The sequence below is a fragment of the Cyanistes caeruleus genome, chromosome 1, assembly GCF_971803275.1.
Source record: "Cyanistes caeruleus chromosome 1, bCyaCae1.hap1.1, whole genome shotgun sequence".
Classification (NCBI taxonomy): Eukaryota; Metazoa; Chordata; class Aves; order Passeriformes; family Paridae; genus Cyanistes; species Cyanistes caeruleus.
In genome coordinates this window covers 8,558,830-8,572,344 of record NC_141701.1, presented here as the reverse complement: position 1 = coordinate 8,572,344, position 13,515 = coordinate 8,558,830, and the positions used below count along the sequence as shown (strand labels likewise).

The following is a 13,515-nucleotide window of genomic DNA, read 5'->3' as shown; positions in this document are numbered from 1 at the left end:
GACACACATTAGCATAATTTTATTGTCAGATTAATGTGCTCCATTCTTCAGGACAGATAAAAATCAGATACTCCTTTAAGCAGACACCAACAAGGGTCATGCAATAATGCTATTGTCAAAACTGTCAAAGGAAGGAACAAGACTGCTGTATCCTGCTCTCAGACAGGACTGGCATTGGGATGCTCAGCCCTCAGCTGCAGGAAACTTAACTGGGAACACAGACACAGCCAACTCCAGGAGAGGTGACTGCCAAGGCAAGCACAGGCCATGGTTCAGGTGCAGAGCACCCTCTGCACTGGTCCAGACTGGGAGTGAAGAACAGCATCTCTCACTCCCTTGGCAGAGATCAGGTACCAGGGTCAGAGGGCTGATCCCTGTGAAGCTCTAATGAATGGCTAGAAACAGTTCTCAAAAGAGATCCTAGAACTGCTGCAGCAAATACAGAAGTCAAAGCCTTTTTATTACATATCCTTTAGCCTGCTGGAGAAATGCATATCATATGGGGTTTGGGCATCTTTAATAAATTTCCAATTTTTTCCATCAACACAATTATAGAACAAATATTTACTTTTTAAGAAAATTTTAGAACAATCTCAAGTAAAGCATGAGTAAGTGCACTCAAAGCAAGCCCAAAGCCTGAAACATATTTAGGAATTATTGGTTAAGTGTAACTGAACACATTTTAATTATTTTCTAAAGGTAAGCACAGAACAACATAACACAATTTACACTGATTCTTTAATTTACATGATTCCCTGTCTCCTGACTTAAATCTGATTTAAGCCCATCATGCAGTCTGCATAAATGACCTGATGGCTCAGGAAGGGCCTTCAAGCCCACAGGAGCATCCAGGCAGTAGCAGTAGTGTTATTTTTCACTCTGCCCCATGGGTTAACTCAATGTACTTGTCCCTGGGCAAAGATGCTCTGGTGACAGTTTGCAGGAGAGCTGGATGCTGCAGAAAGCTATGAAGGGACACACTCAGACTAAAGGAGTTAATGCTGGAAAGAAATGGGTGTCCACTCATTCAAATAGCTTTGGTTTTAGGAACTCTTCTTGCTAGCTATGCAATTGGGGACATTTTTGGTAAAAATTAGACTGTGGATTTTAAGTTAGAGAAATTTTTCATTAATATTTTACACCACCAGTTGAGGCATGAAGACAAGACCAAAACTAACCCCCACTGCCTGTGCTTTGTACTTCAAATTTACAAGATGACATCAGAAGTACAGAAATAGACAGGAGAATCAAGTGACTCTGATTCACTCTCTTATCCAGGTTTTCCATTGTGTTTTGTCCATTACAGATTTTAATCAAAAAGAATAAGCAGGGAAAAAAAATTGCAAAATTTTGGGAAACTGCAAGCAACATTTTAGCAAACCCTGCAAGTTTCTATGATTACACCCACATATGCAGTCTTCCATTCTACACAGTGAGCCAGTGGGCATGGCAGAGGAAAAGTAAATGCTGTTACAATATTTGAAGGTTAAAATATTCATATGCAACTGCACCTATGAGCTTTTTCTTCCCCAATTCAGCAAGTTCTGTTAAGACAAGTACCTTGATATTGCACCTAATTCTTCAATAGGGATTAGAAGTGCAAGAGATTTTTCTATGGTTTGCCTATAGCTGAGAGTAAGAAGCCAGGTCCCCTGAAGTTTTCCAGTAAGAAGTGTCCCATGGAACAAAGCCACAGCCACTGTTTGTGGAATAGAGATGTTTACATGGGGTACTTTTGGATTTTCAGGGACTCAGAGCATTGACTACAAATGAGCAAAAAAACTGAGCCAAAAAAGAACAAGATGGATGCTTTTTATAGCCTTAAAAACAATCCTGTTTTCATAATAGTTCAAAGTTGTTGCTCTACGTTTCCGAAAGAGCCGGCGTTAGGAAGTGCTGACCAGCAGATTGCACGACTGCCACCAAGTTTGCTGAACAAAAGCTCTACCACACCAAGATCTCACTTTTGGAAAGATACTGTATCTTGGAGCCACAATATTTTCAGATCAGGCATTTCCAAGCTCTGGGTTTTCCTTCTGTGCATCAGGAACACCTGAAACACTCCAAGCAAGCAGCAACCTTGCGCTCAGGCAGGATAACACGCTGTTTGTTCACAAGAGCTGGCAAACAAAGCCCTGCTATCTGACAGCACTGTAAAAAACATCTTATTTTCCAAGGAGAAAGATGGGGAAGTGGCTTTGTACCACCCTTGTTTTCAGCACAAATTTTATACTTTGTAAATAGGTGCTTTGTGCTCCCCTCTGTTATGTGACAGGGCAGCTCAAAGCTAATGTATCTGCGTAACTCTCCGAAATAGATAACCATACAAGCATCCCTTTATACACATTTCAAAGCACTTGCCTCACAGATGCCTTCCAAAGACAAAGTTCATTTATATCTGCAAGCACTAGTGTAAAGTTGCCAACTTGGAGAAAAACAACCTTTTTTCACTCTGCTTGGCCAATTCACCCTGCTGAGAGGTCCCAAGGTCTCCTCTCCAGGACAAGCCACTTCCACGCCGTGGCCACCCACCACCCTGTACACCCAGGTACCTGTTGCAACTTCTGCAACAGGTGTGCTTTAAGCTCTAAAATAATTATACTTTGAAAAGAAACCTAAATGTTTAAGACACTTCTGAGGTGCCAAAATGCTTTAAAACTTTGGCATATCTACCTTTGCCAAGTAGTAGGAAAGGCATCAGACTCTAGGAAGCAAGGAAGGTGTGGGGAAGGGTGAAGTCATCTGTGCAACAGTGTGTTGACTAATTTAATTCAGAGGCTTTTCTATACCCCTTCCAGCCTAATCCTACTGCTCCAAAACCACCTGCAGCAAGTGTCATAACCAAGGCTCCTACCACAGGAACCTCTATCAGGTGCCTGATTATTTTGATATTAGAAGTTCAAAATACATCCCCTCTCCCTCTGTATCATTGCTGGAGGGACAATCACTGCTGCAGCCTTGTTTTGGTAGCAGAAGGTCCAGGATAAATGGGCAGCCTGGCTTTGCACAACAGAGATCCCAGCAAAGAGGCTAAGAAGACACCCATCAGGGCATCCTCAGACCCCAGCAATGTTGCAATCATAAATACCAAACATTAGGCAATATGCATATGTGTGACCAAATTCCTTTCAAGCACAGAAGCAAAAGAAGCTCCAAGATCCCCCATTTCAAACTTCTTGTTTCTGAAGGCACCTGCAGGGCTGTCCAAGCTTGTGCCAGGGGGTGCAGAATCAAACAATGGCCTCACATCCCTGAAGGGCTTGGGGGCACTGCTACCAGTGCTACAGGATTTCTCTGCCCTCACACCAAACCAGTTTTTATTTATGTGCTATCACAGAAAACAAAGAGCAACAAAAGGCTCCTGCCTGAGTTTAATAAAGAAGACAATTTCCTCAAAATTGCTTGTCTAAACACTGTCAGCAGAGATTATTCTCCTTTTGAGTACTGATGTGTAGAAAGGTAACCAGAACATCCCAGTGGCATTTTCATCTCCACAGGCTGAGCAAGAAGGAGGGACAGCAATCACTTTGCACATGGGATTAAATACTCATGAGCATCTAATGGTAAAGAGGGAAATAGCTGTGGGCACCAAGGGCCCCAACTCCCAAGAACTGGTGTTATTCTCTTTGGAGACAAAGGGAAACTTGTGCTCCAGGACCACAGGTGAAAGGTGTTTCCAAGCCAGTCACATCACTCTGCACTTTATCTCTTCAAAGCTACAGGTGTCTTCAGCAGTGTCACCAAAGAAGGTAGGAAGGATGGGGTGGCAGAGGTTTTGTGTACCTGTAACAGCTCCTAGAACAATTATGCAAGGATGAGACAAGGATGGAGAGAGCTAAAATGTCTCCAAAGCTCTGAAAAAGTTGATTGGCAAATATCCACATCAAAAAATATATAATCAAAAAAAAAAACCCAAGCATCTCAGGCCTCTGACAGTGAAGGAAAGTTACTGTGACGCTCAAACAGCCTTTGAGCCTTCCACGGTCAATTAGACCCCTTCCAGTCATTAACAGTAAATGCTGTGAACTTGTCTGACTGGCCTAACATAAACATGGTTACTGCAAACTGAGGGAAGTTTGAAAAAAAAACAACTTGTCTCAGCTAAGCAGAGACTAAACAGACAATTGGACATCAAGACAAGACAGTTCATAGCACCCATGTGTGGTTATGGGCCATAATGCATCCCTAAGTGCAGTTTACATCTCAGGTATTTCATAACAAAGTTGACAAATTTAATCTTCCTGTTTGTGAATCAAATGATTCATTTGCAAGCATCCAAACAGTTCATGCATAAGCATCTGCCCCCACTCTGCCCTGTTTAAACTACTCTTTGTTACTGGCGTTGCTATCACAAGGTCCTTTGTGTACAGTTACTGCTTTTCTCTGACAGCGTTCCACACAATAAATTATGAAAGAGGTTTTACAGCAGCTCCTCCCCTTTAAAAAAGGCAAATTACTTCTGACAGTTAAGTAGGATCTGAATAAACAGCTGGAGCAGGAAGCATCAAAAGTTGAAGACACTCAACTACCCGGGACTCTCCAGGCTTCCTTAGCCTCCAGTTACACATTATCTCAATTTACAACTAAAAGTTTATAACCTGAGACAAAGGAAGTTGGAAAATGGAGCCCTTAAAGAGCCTGAAGTTTCAAAAAGAGAAAAGGTCAAGAATCAAAGCATTAAATCAAATATTATCAGGGAACTGAAAGTTATGCTGCCTGGTGGTCTCCAGCTCATAGATGTCCTGGGAGTCGCTATCACCTAGCACTTTTCAAGCACAGTACACTGCTGATACTCAGTTTCATTACTTTTTTCTAACCATTTTACTTTTATTTTCTTTCAACTTTCTTTGTGAGTTATTCTACCAGCATGTTTTCACGAAGGCTCTAGCTGAAAATGAGAGCTGGCATCCAAGAAAAAAACAAAACAAAACAACAAAAGCAGGTTGTTAGGAGGATAATTTAGCATAACAGTGATTTTTTTCAAGCCAAAAAACCAAGAGCTTTAAGTTTTAACCATTTTTAAGTTTACTTATGGTACGTGCTAACCAACCTGATTAGCAAACCAGAATCTTTCAGCCACGAACTCGAGCCCTGTGCCAAGTAAGAGCCGGGAGAAGCCCCAGGGACACAGCTGCAGGGACAGAGCCAGCACTAAGGCACAGCTGGGGGTTCACAGCATCTCCCCCAGCTCCACCTGCCAGCACCTGGGACACCCCTGCACTGAGGGAGGAGATCTCCAGGCTCCAGCCCACCTCCCCTGGCTTGTACTCAGTGGTGCCACTGGCCCCAGTGCCTGATGGACACAGCTCAGCTGTGGTCACTCTGGGATCAGACACAGCCTTGAAGCTGCCAGTCCCTCAGAGCAGGGGCTGGTCACCCTCCACACACACAAACCTCCCTGGCAGCTGCACATGGACAGTAGCAGCAAAACACAGAGAGCTGGAAGCAGCTCATCTGCCCACCCCACAGATGTTGTGCAAGGCACTGTTGTGATACAGCTTGCACAACCCTCTCTCTGTGGGATGTGGTGAAGAATGTTCCTTAGAAAGCTTGAGGTCCTCCCATGTTTCATAGGAGTAGAAGCTGGCTGTGGGAAGGGTTGGTGAGCTGGCCAGAGGACATGCCTGCTGTCCCCATGGCTGCTTTGCTGGACACCCCTGCTGTGCACCCCCTCCCAATATAATGAGGGGCTAGCTCTTCCTAGCTGGCAGGGAAATGGAAAGATTTCAATGCCCGAGGGCTTTTTCCTATTGCAGCAATCCCTAATACTACCTACATCACAGCTCTGTGAGGGACAGATTACAAACCCTACGGCAGTTCTCAAAAATTCATGCTTCTTTAGCATCTGGCACCTGAAACTGTCTCAGGTCATACCTCTGTGACAAGTGGGTCTGTCTGATAATGCAAAGAGTTCAAGGCCAGGCTGGATGGGGCTTTGAGCAACCTGGCCTAGTGGAAGAAGGGCTGGAATTAGATGATCTTTAAAAAGACAGATTTGCCCATTCACACTGGTGCCAGTGCTGTGCTTTAGCTTTAAGGGCTCCAGGCCATGGGTGGCAGCACTGGAGGGTGGAAAGGATGAACAGCAATCAGCTGCTTTCCCAGGCTTCCTTTCCTTACACCCACCCCCCAGCCAACCTGTCTCCTTCCAGCATCCTCCTCTGCCTCCATCCCACTGCTCCTTCCACTGACCACGCACGAAGGTCTGAAATAAGTATTGAAGGTGATGCACTGATACAGGACCTGACACCTGCTCTGCAGCACTGGGCTGGGCTTTGGTTGCATGGGAAATAACAGACACGTTATGAGGGGGCAGAGATGGATTAGCTATTTCATAACATGGAAGAGATGGCTTCTGCCACAAAGATTACGGTCTAAACAGACAAGAAAAAGCTATTGTTCCTGCAGCTTGCTAGTGTCAGGACATGCTCCCTGCCCCCTCCTGTTCTCAATCTGCCATGCTTTCATAGCTCAGAGCTGCTGCCCAGCTGCAGCCGCCTCAACAAGTGGGTGGTTCTGTCAAAGTTCGAGGCACAAACATACTGAGATTATTCCAGAAGGGAGAGACTCACAGTATACTCAGAGATGAGGAATGTTGTCTGGCTCTCTAGGTTGAACCCTCACAAGAGTATAGTGGATTATTTTTATATGTTTAGTATTTTCACAGCAATGTTGCAATGATGAGGACTTAAGTTACAAATCATGACAGCTAAGGTTGATGACATTTCTTAATTTACATTTATCCATGAGGTTGCAGCTTCTGAGTACATAGACGACTTGTTCTACCACCTATTAAAATTGCTTGGTCATTGCTATTACAAGTTCTCTTTCTAACCCCTGCCAAAATGTCTGGGCTGAAGTTTTCCATGATGAGTGCATGAGGGATTTTGCTTGTTTGTTGAGAGGAAAAGTATAATTTATGGATATTATTCTGTTCCCATGCATGGCCAGTTCCTTTTTCTAGGATGAACTTTAGCCTTCTGGAGCTTAATCTGAACTCAAACTTTGCACAAGTGGCCATTGTGTTAAGACATATCTTTCATTCTTCCCAAGCAAGTCCCTTAATAAAATTACCCAAATTTAAGCATTTTCACATGTTGAATTACTTCTGACTACATCTGGGCAAAAGTCTTCTACTGCTGCAAGCATCAGCACCCAAATACACAATATGATCTTCCCCAGGGCTGAGCACACAGCCTGAACCACAACAGATGGCACTGGTGAGGGAGTGTTTGAACCAGCACCACCCAGTACCAGAATACTCCTTGCTTCTCAAAAGAGGCCCTTTCAAAAGCCTTCAAAGTGGGCAAAAGGTAATTCACCATCTTCAGCTGAGTTATTTCAAAGCCTTACCCATCTACACTCCAGGCTAGTGCCTATCACAGGCAGAGAGCTTTGTTATCACTTTCCAGGCTGAGTTCACAAGAAGGGTTGGAGTTATACACATCCAAGCTTTTATACAGTATTAGGATTTTATGCAAAACTTCATGAAATTCATAGTGTTTCACATGGGAAAAAATGTGATGCTCTTAAACTGAATCATCTAGGAAAGAAAATATAAAAGGTCATCAAAAAATTCTGCAGTGCTTCTACTGCATCATTAGTTCCATAGTCCAAAATGCCACAACTTTGTCCAAGAATAAAAATACATCTTAAAATTTAGCAGGGATATGTTACAGTACATGCAGAGCATGTTTAGAGCACTCCAGAACTATAGCTGCAGGAAAATGACATCATTAGTTTGACAAGAGCTTCCTGAAGGAAGCAACCCAAAACACCCCAGCAAGAGCAATCCTTCCTTCCTTTAACAGTGCTTTTCCCATCTGCATGTCTGTTTGCTGTGTTCACAAATAAAAGTTCCTTTGAAAGTTGCATCCTATTTTGCTGATTGCTTTTCCATTACAGCTTATGCCTACCAGTAGACACACTACCAGATGTTACCACTTTTTTGTTTTGAATACCACTGCCTCCACCTACAGAGTCTCCATGAGGGCATTAGAGTTTAAGAGCCTTATTACTTAGTTTGTGCTTCCTAAAATGCAGAATTTCTTAAAGTCAGGTTGTAAGAGTGGTGAAATGGCAAGGACAGAAAAACCACACACACAAAAAAAACAAAACAAACAACAACAAAAAAAATAACCCCAAGGAATGGTTGAAAGCAAATGGAAAGATTTGTTTTGCAGTGAGCTGGGTTTTCATGCTGCACTAGAGTCCCAATGTTTGGTGTTTCCACTAATTTCTGCATCATGAGTACAGGTCTAGCAGACTGGCCCTGGTCTGGTAATAAAATAACTGGTAAAAAAAGAAGCTGAAAAAGCTGTACTTTTGAAGTTATACTTAGGTCAGGCAGGAAGCAACAAGTTGATGGCTTAGAAAAGTAGTGAATACCCAGTTTTAAAAGCACATCTTGAAAAGGAAGATCTACATTGTCTAACTCCAGCTACCAAGGGAAAAAAACTTGACAGATGAAAAAAATCTATTAAAATTTTGACAACTAACTGAAAGGAAATAGCCCCAAACCCAAAAGGAACATAGGAAACATGATCAGCCACACAAAATAAGAGCAGCAAAACTGACACACATCCTGCTTTATACAAAGAGATACAGCTGTGGAAAATTTCTTCAGCACAGGCAGTCCAGTTGTGCATCAGCAAGCACACCACAGAGCACCTCTGCATGGAGAACACTCCCTCTGACGACAAACTTCTGGGCATTATCCAAAGGCAACATTCTCATGCCAGCTGGGAAACAAAATAGACCTGAACCTGCAGCAGCCCTGAGACAAAAGTAAAACTAAACTCATCGTCCTCATCATCCAAAACAGGAGCTTGCACATTCAAATCTGACACTTGGACAATTTCAGGCTTTATTTGTACACTTGCTGTTCTGGATTAAATGTCAAATAATGGTCCTGATTCACATGGAGTCTCAGTACTGGGTTTAATTATGTCATAACACTTTAATGATACATGAACACACATATTCAGGAAAAGCTCTAAATGGCTCCTTACTCCTGCTTAAAAACCACAGCCAAAGGAAATTAACAGTAGGGATTACCTCCCACTAGCTGTCCCTCACTGAAGTCACCCAGGGCTCTGGGAGTGACACAGATGGGAAAAAAGCCACCACCATTTGACAGAAACACCAAATTCAATAGCCATTATATTCACAGCCATCGATTTCCAAGATGTCTAACCCAGATTTTAGTCATCCATAGGAACACACACCACTGAACCTGAAAATGGGCTTGCCTTACTCTTTGAAACAGTTGCAGAATATTTCCCCTAACATTCCAGTAGTAGCAATTTACTTGGAACTTTTGGGACAAAGCTTTTGACAGAGGGCAGAGGGGTAACAGCTGCTCCTGGACCTGAGCAACCTGATCTGGTGGGTGGCATCCCTGCCTATAGCACAGGGGTTGGAACTAGATGGTTTTTAAGGTCCCTTCCAACCCAACCCTTTATGATTTTATGATGAGCTACTGGAACTGGAGATCAGCCCCCACCCAACTGTCCAGGGAAATTCTCCACTGAGGCAGTTTCAGGGACAGCATCATCCTGCTTTAGGTAAACACTGAAATTCATACCTAAAGCTCAAGGGCAGTCCAGGAGTGCAGTGCCATCTTTATAGCAAAAGAGTGACAGGAAAAAATTGGCCTTGTCTGTATTTCTAGGTGCTGTGACTGAACATGAAAGCTAAAAATGAAAAGTCATCTGGAAGCCTTACTTCATCTCCAGAACCAGTATTCCATCCTTGCTAATGCTTAGCAGACACATTTCCTTCTTGCAGTTACATTCTGGAACATTTTCCTTTCAAGTGATCAAACCAGAGCAGTTAAAGTCACTCATGTTGTATATTGCTGTGACTGAACTGATCCAGGCCACTGCTTCCCCAGGCTGTGCTCTCCCTGACAACAAACAGGATTTTGCTGCCTTAAGCTTCCAGCTGTGCACATGATGTAAACATTGCTGATCCACCACAATTAGAACTGGTATTATTTTTGAGAGTTTTTCAGTTTCTGCTCATGTTCTGAAGAGCTTCAAGCCAGCTTCATCCCTTCTGCATCTTTTCTTTTATTCTTTGTCTATTTTGAGACAATAAAATCAGGAATTGTCTTATTACATATATACTCTATGTTTTGTGCTCTCTAATGAGGTTCAGTAAAAAAAACAGTATTTTCTGTGGGAAGCTAGAAGTTTGTCAAAATCTCTTAAGCTGGTCATGAGAAGATTTATGTTGCACTTCAATCAAAGAAATTAATCACTTAGGCTTAAAAATCTGAATCAAAGAATTTTTCTTCACTACACTTCACTATAATCTCACCTGAACTACAAGGGTAAATCACTTAATTGCCTTATAACTCCCTCTAAGGACCAGGTTCCCTTGCCAAAACATTCCAAAAGGTGCCCTGTAATCGTCATAGTCCAAAAAGGAATATCCAAAGTGCAGAGTACCTCCCACCAGAGGAAAGACAATATGGGAATCCTGCCAGTTCTACTGAGCATTTATACAATCTACTCAGATAGTCTGTCACAGTTTTAGTGCTCCTTTTATTTTGGCAAGAATAAAAAGAGAAAAAAGCCATTGTGGAAGGCCCAAACTGAAAACCTTAAGAGCTTGTTTTCTGGTAGCCCAGGTGCTGGTTCCCAAACAGACAAATGTGGCAGCCCTCCCTCAGCAGAGGGTGACACTTCTTTGGCTATTGCCTAACTCCGTGGACACCTGATGCTCTGACATCTCAGTCTTGCTGTCATCTCGGTAAAGAGGCCAATAAATGCAAGAAATAAGTACACAAACCCTTCCTTCCAAGGGAAACAAATGAAAACCCCTAGTTTGTCTAGACCCTTCTTCTCCAGCCTGGTTCAAGGTCAGTCACTTTGCAGTGTCCATTCTTAGAGGAAGAGCTCATCTTTTTACAAGAGCGTATAATGACAAGACAAGAGTTGAAATGGCTTTAAACTGAAAGAAGGTCCATTTTAACTAGATATTGGGAATAAATTCTTCACTGTGAGGGTGCTGAGGCACTGGCTGCCCAGAGAAGCTGTGGATGCTTCATCCCTGGAAGTGGTCAAGGCCAGGCTGGATGGGGCTTTGAGCAACCTGGTCTAGTGCAGTGTCCTCGTCCATAGCAGGAGAGTTTAGCTAGATAATCTTTCAATAAAACCATTCTATGATCTCTCAGTTCAGTAATTGTAGAAATTCCTGTTCCAAGTTTTCCAAGTTGAAATCAAACACATTCGGATATCTGCTGCGCAAGGAGCTCTGATTCAGAAGCTGAGGCCTCCAGGTCCCAAAACCATTATGCTGTGGCATCTGTTCATCTTTTACTGAAAAATATTAGGTATAAAAGCAAAACCCTGAGGAGTCTGCCATTACTACATTAAAACCTGCTTTCACTGCATCTGTGTTTTCCATATCAAAACACACACCAGTTACTCCTGAACACATTCTTGAGTTACTCTTCTTTGAGGGCCTGGGACTCATTAGTACCCCCTGGGAACTGTTCAAACCTTTAAGAATCACTATTTGTGATGCATCTACTCCGAGCTTTAGCATTTCATCCAAAATCATTAAATTCTTGCTGTGCACAGAACATCACACAGCATTAGCTGCCTGCTGTTTATTCAAGTACTTGTGATAAAAACACAGTCATTCTGTGTCAAACTACATTAGACTCTGGTTAAAAGACCACAAAATTAAAACAAACAACAACAAAAAAATCCACACAAAAAACCCCTAACGAAAATACCAAAAACCAAACCAAAACAAACCCCCACAAAAAGAAAAAAAACAACAAAAAAAACCAAAAAACAAAAAGCAACCACCAAACATGTTCCCAGAGCTAAGTTCAAAGTGCACTGCTTAATGCCACTGGCTGAAATTTTCATGCAAATTATACCTGTAACAGCCAAGGCTAAAAACAGCAAGGCAGCTCTTCTCAGACGTTTACCTGAGGCACTTGATAGCTCCTCTTTACAGGTTCTTGCCATTGCTTTCCCTCAACAGTGAGTTTTGCAGCAGCTGTGTAGCTTTGACACACTTGGATACACAAAAAAAAGTTGATAAAAAGCCAGAAGAAAAGAAAACAATCAAAACACCATGCAGAGAACCTGGAGAGAAAGCTTCAGGTTGTCTTGGACCTCTCCCATGTCATTACAATTGCATTTTCTAGGTTCAAAATACAGTTCCTATTTAAACCAGAGAAAAAATCATCAAGATAACGTAGGTGATAAGTACTTCTAGCTGAAGTCCTGTTCTGGGGATGGGGCGCTACACAGGGCACTGTGATCTTTGCGAAATAAAGAGTTATGCAGTGAGCAACGCCAGCTTGCAAGAGTTTCATAGGAAAACTGAAGCATGATGAAAAGCCCTTAGCAGAAGTGAAATCCCTTCTTTCATCAAGCGCGGTGCGGGGCTGCACTCCGCGGCAAACCCTCCCTGTCAGGCCGTGCCTGTCGCCACACAGGGCGACAACAACCCCACGGGAACAGCCAGCGGAGCCCAGCGCGGCTGTGCCGTGCCCCGAGCCCGGCACAGAGACACATGCAGTCACCGCCGGTCAGCTTCCCTAGAGAAAGTGAGTCTGTGAGTTCACAGCTGCTTTCCAGCCCAGCCCAGCCCAGCCCATCCCGCCGCTCCCCGGACCTTGGCAGCAGCATCCCGCAGCCGGGAAGGGCCGGGCTCCGGCTCGGGGCGCTGAGAGCCCCCCGGTCCCCCGGCAAAAACCCGCTCGGAGCGAGGGGAAAGGACAGACTTTCCATAAAAAGGAGGAGGGCGGTGCAAGGATGGGCGCTGTGGAACAGACGGGTGAATGGACTCATGGAAAGACAGATAGATGGATGGATGGATGGATGGATGGATGGATGGATGGATGGATGGAGGGGGCAGAGGAAAGGCGGCCGGAGCTCCCTTACCTGCCGCGCCGCCGCTGTCCCCGCGCCGCTGCCGCCCCGCGCCGCCGCCCGCCGGCAGCATTTATAGCCCCGGCCCCGCCCGCCAGCCCGCCCCTGTGCCCGGCCCCACAGGCACCCTGGCTAGCGGCAGGGAGCCCCCACACCCCCGCACGCCCGGCCCGCTCCTCCCCGGCCGCGCAGCCCGGGCGGAGGAGGCTCCGCGTTCCGGGCGGGCTGGAGAGCGGCCAGCGGCGGAGCCCCGCTTCCCCCGATAGCCCGGAATGCCAGCATTCGCCCACGGGACGGGAAGGTGTGCCGGGGCCTGCCCGAGGACCCAGCAGCAGCCTTGGGAAAGGCTGAGCCGAGGATGGCGGCAGCGGGGTCCTGGCACAGGTGGTCAAAGTCCTGCGGACATCTATATATAAACATAAAGTCTATTTACCAGTTGCAAAACCTTGTGCTTACACGTTAAAATGACCACTAGGAAGGAACTGTAATTGCAGGAGGGAAATAATGTCTTTGAGCGCTTCTGGTGAAGTTCAGAGGGTGCAGCGGGTGCTTCAGCTGCTGAGTGAGTTTCCCAGTGAACAGCCCTTTGGCAAGAAGCACAGCTAATCGTTTA

General features: G+C 44.5%; 1 protein-coding gene across 2 annotated transcripts in view; it reads right to left on the bottom strand.

Moving 5' to 3' along the window:
• NDRG1 (N-myc downstream regulated 1) overlaps positions 1 to 12,997 on the bottom strand; it is a 39,551-nt gene extending 26,554 nt beyond the window's left edge. Inside the window, exons 1-2 of one of the 2 annotated variants that reach the window (XM_086878443.1) lie at positions 12,915 to 12,952; positions 11,951 to 12,039 (exon numbers count right to left, since the gene is read on the bottom strand). The gene's annotated coding sequence lies outside the window, so the exon portion shown is untranslated. Of the gene's footprint in view, positions 1 to 11,950; positions 12,040 to 12,914 lie in introns of both variants that reach the window. The other variant, XM_086878436.1, reaches the window with a different exon arrangement.
• Between the last annotated feature and the right edge of the window lie 518 nt (positions 12,998 to 13,515).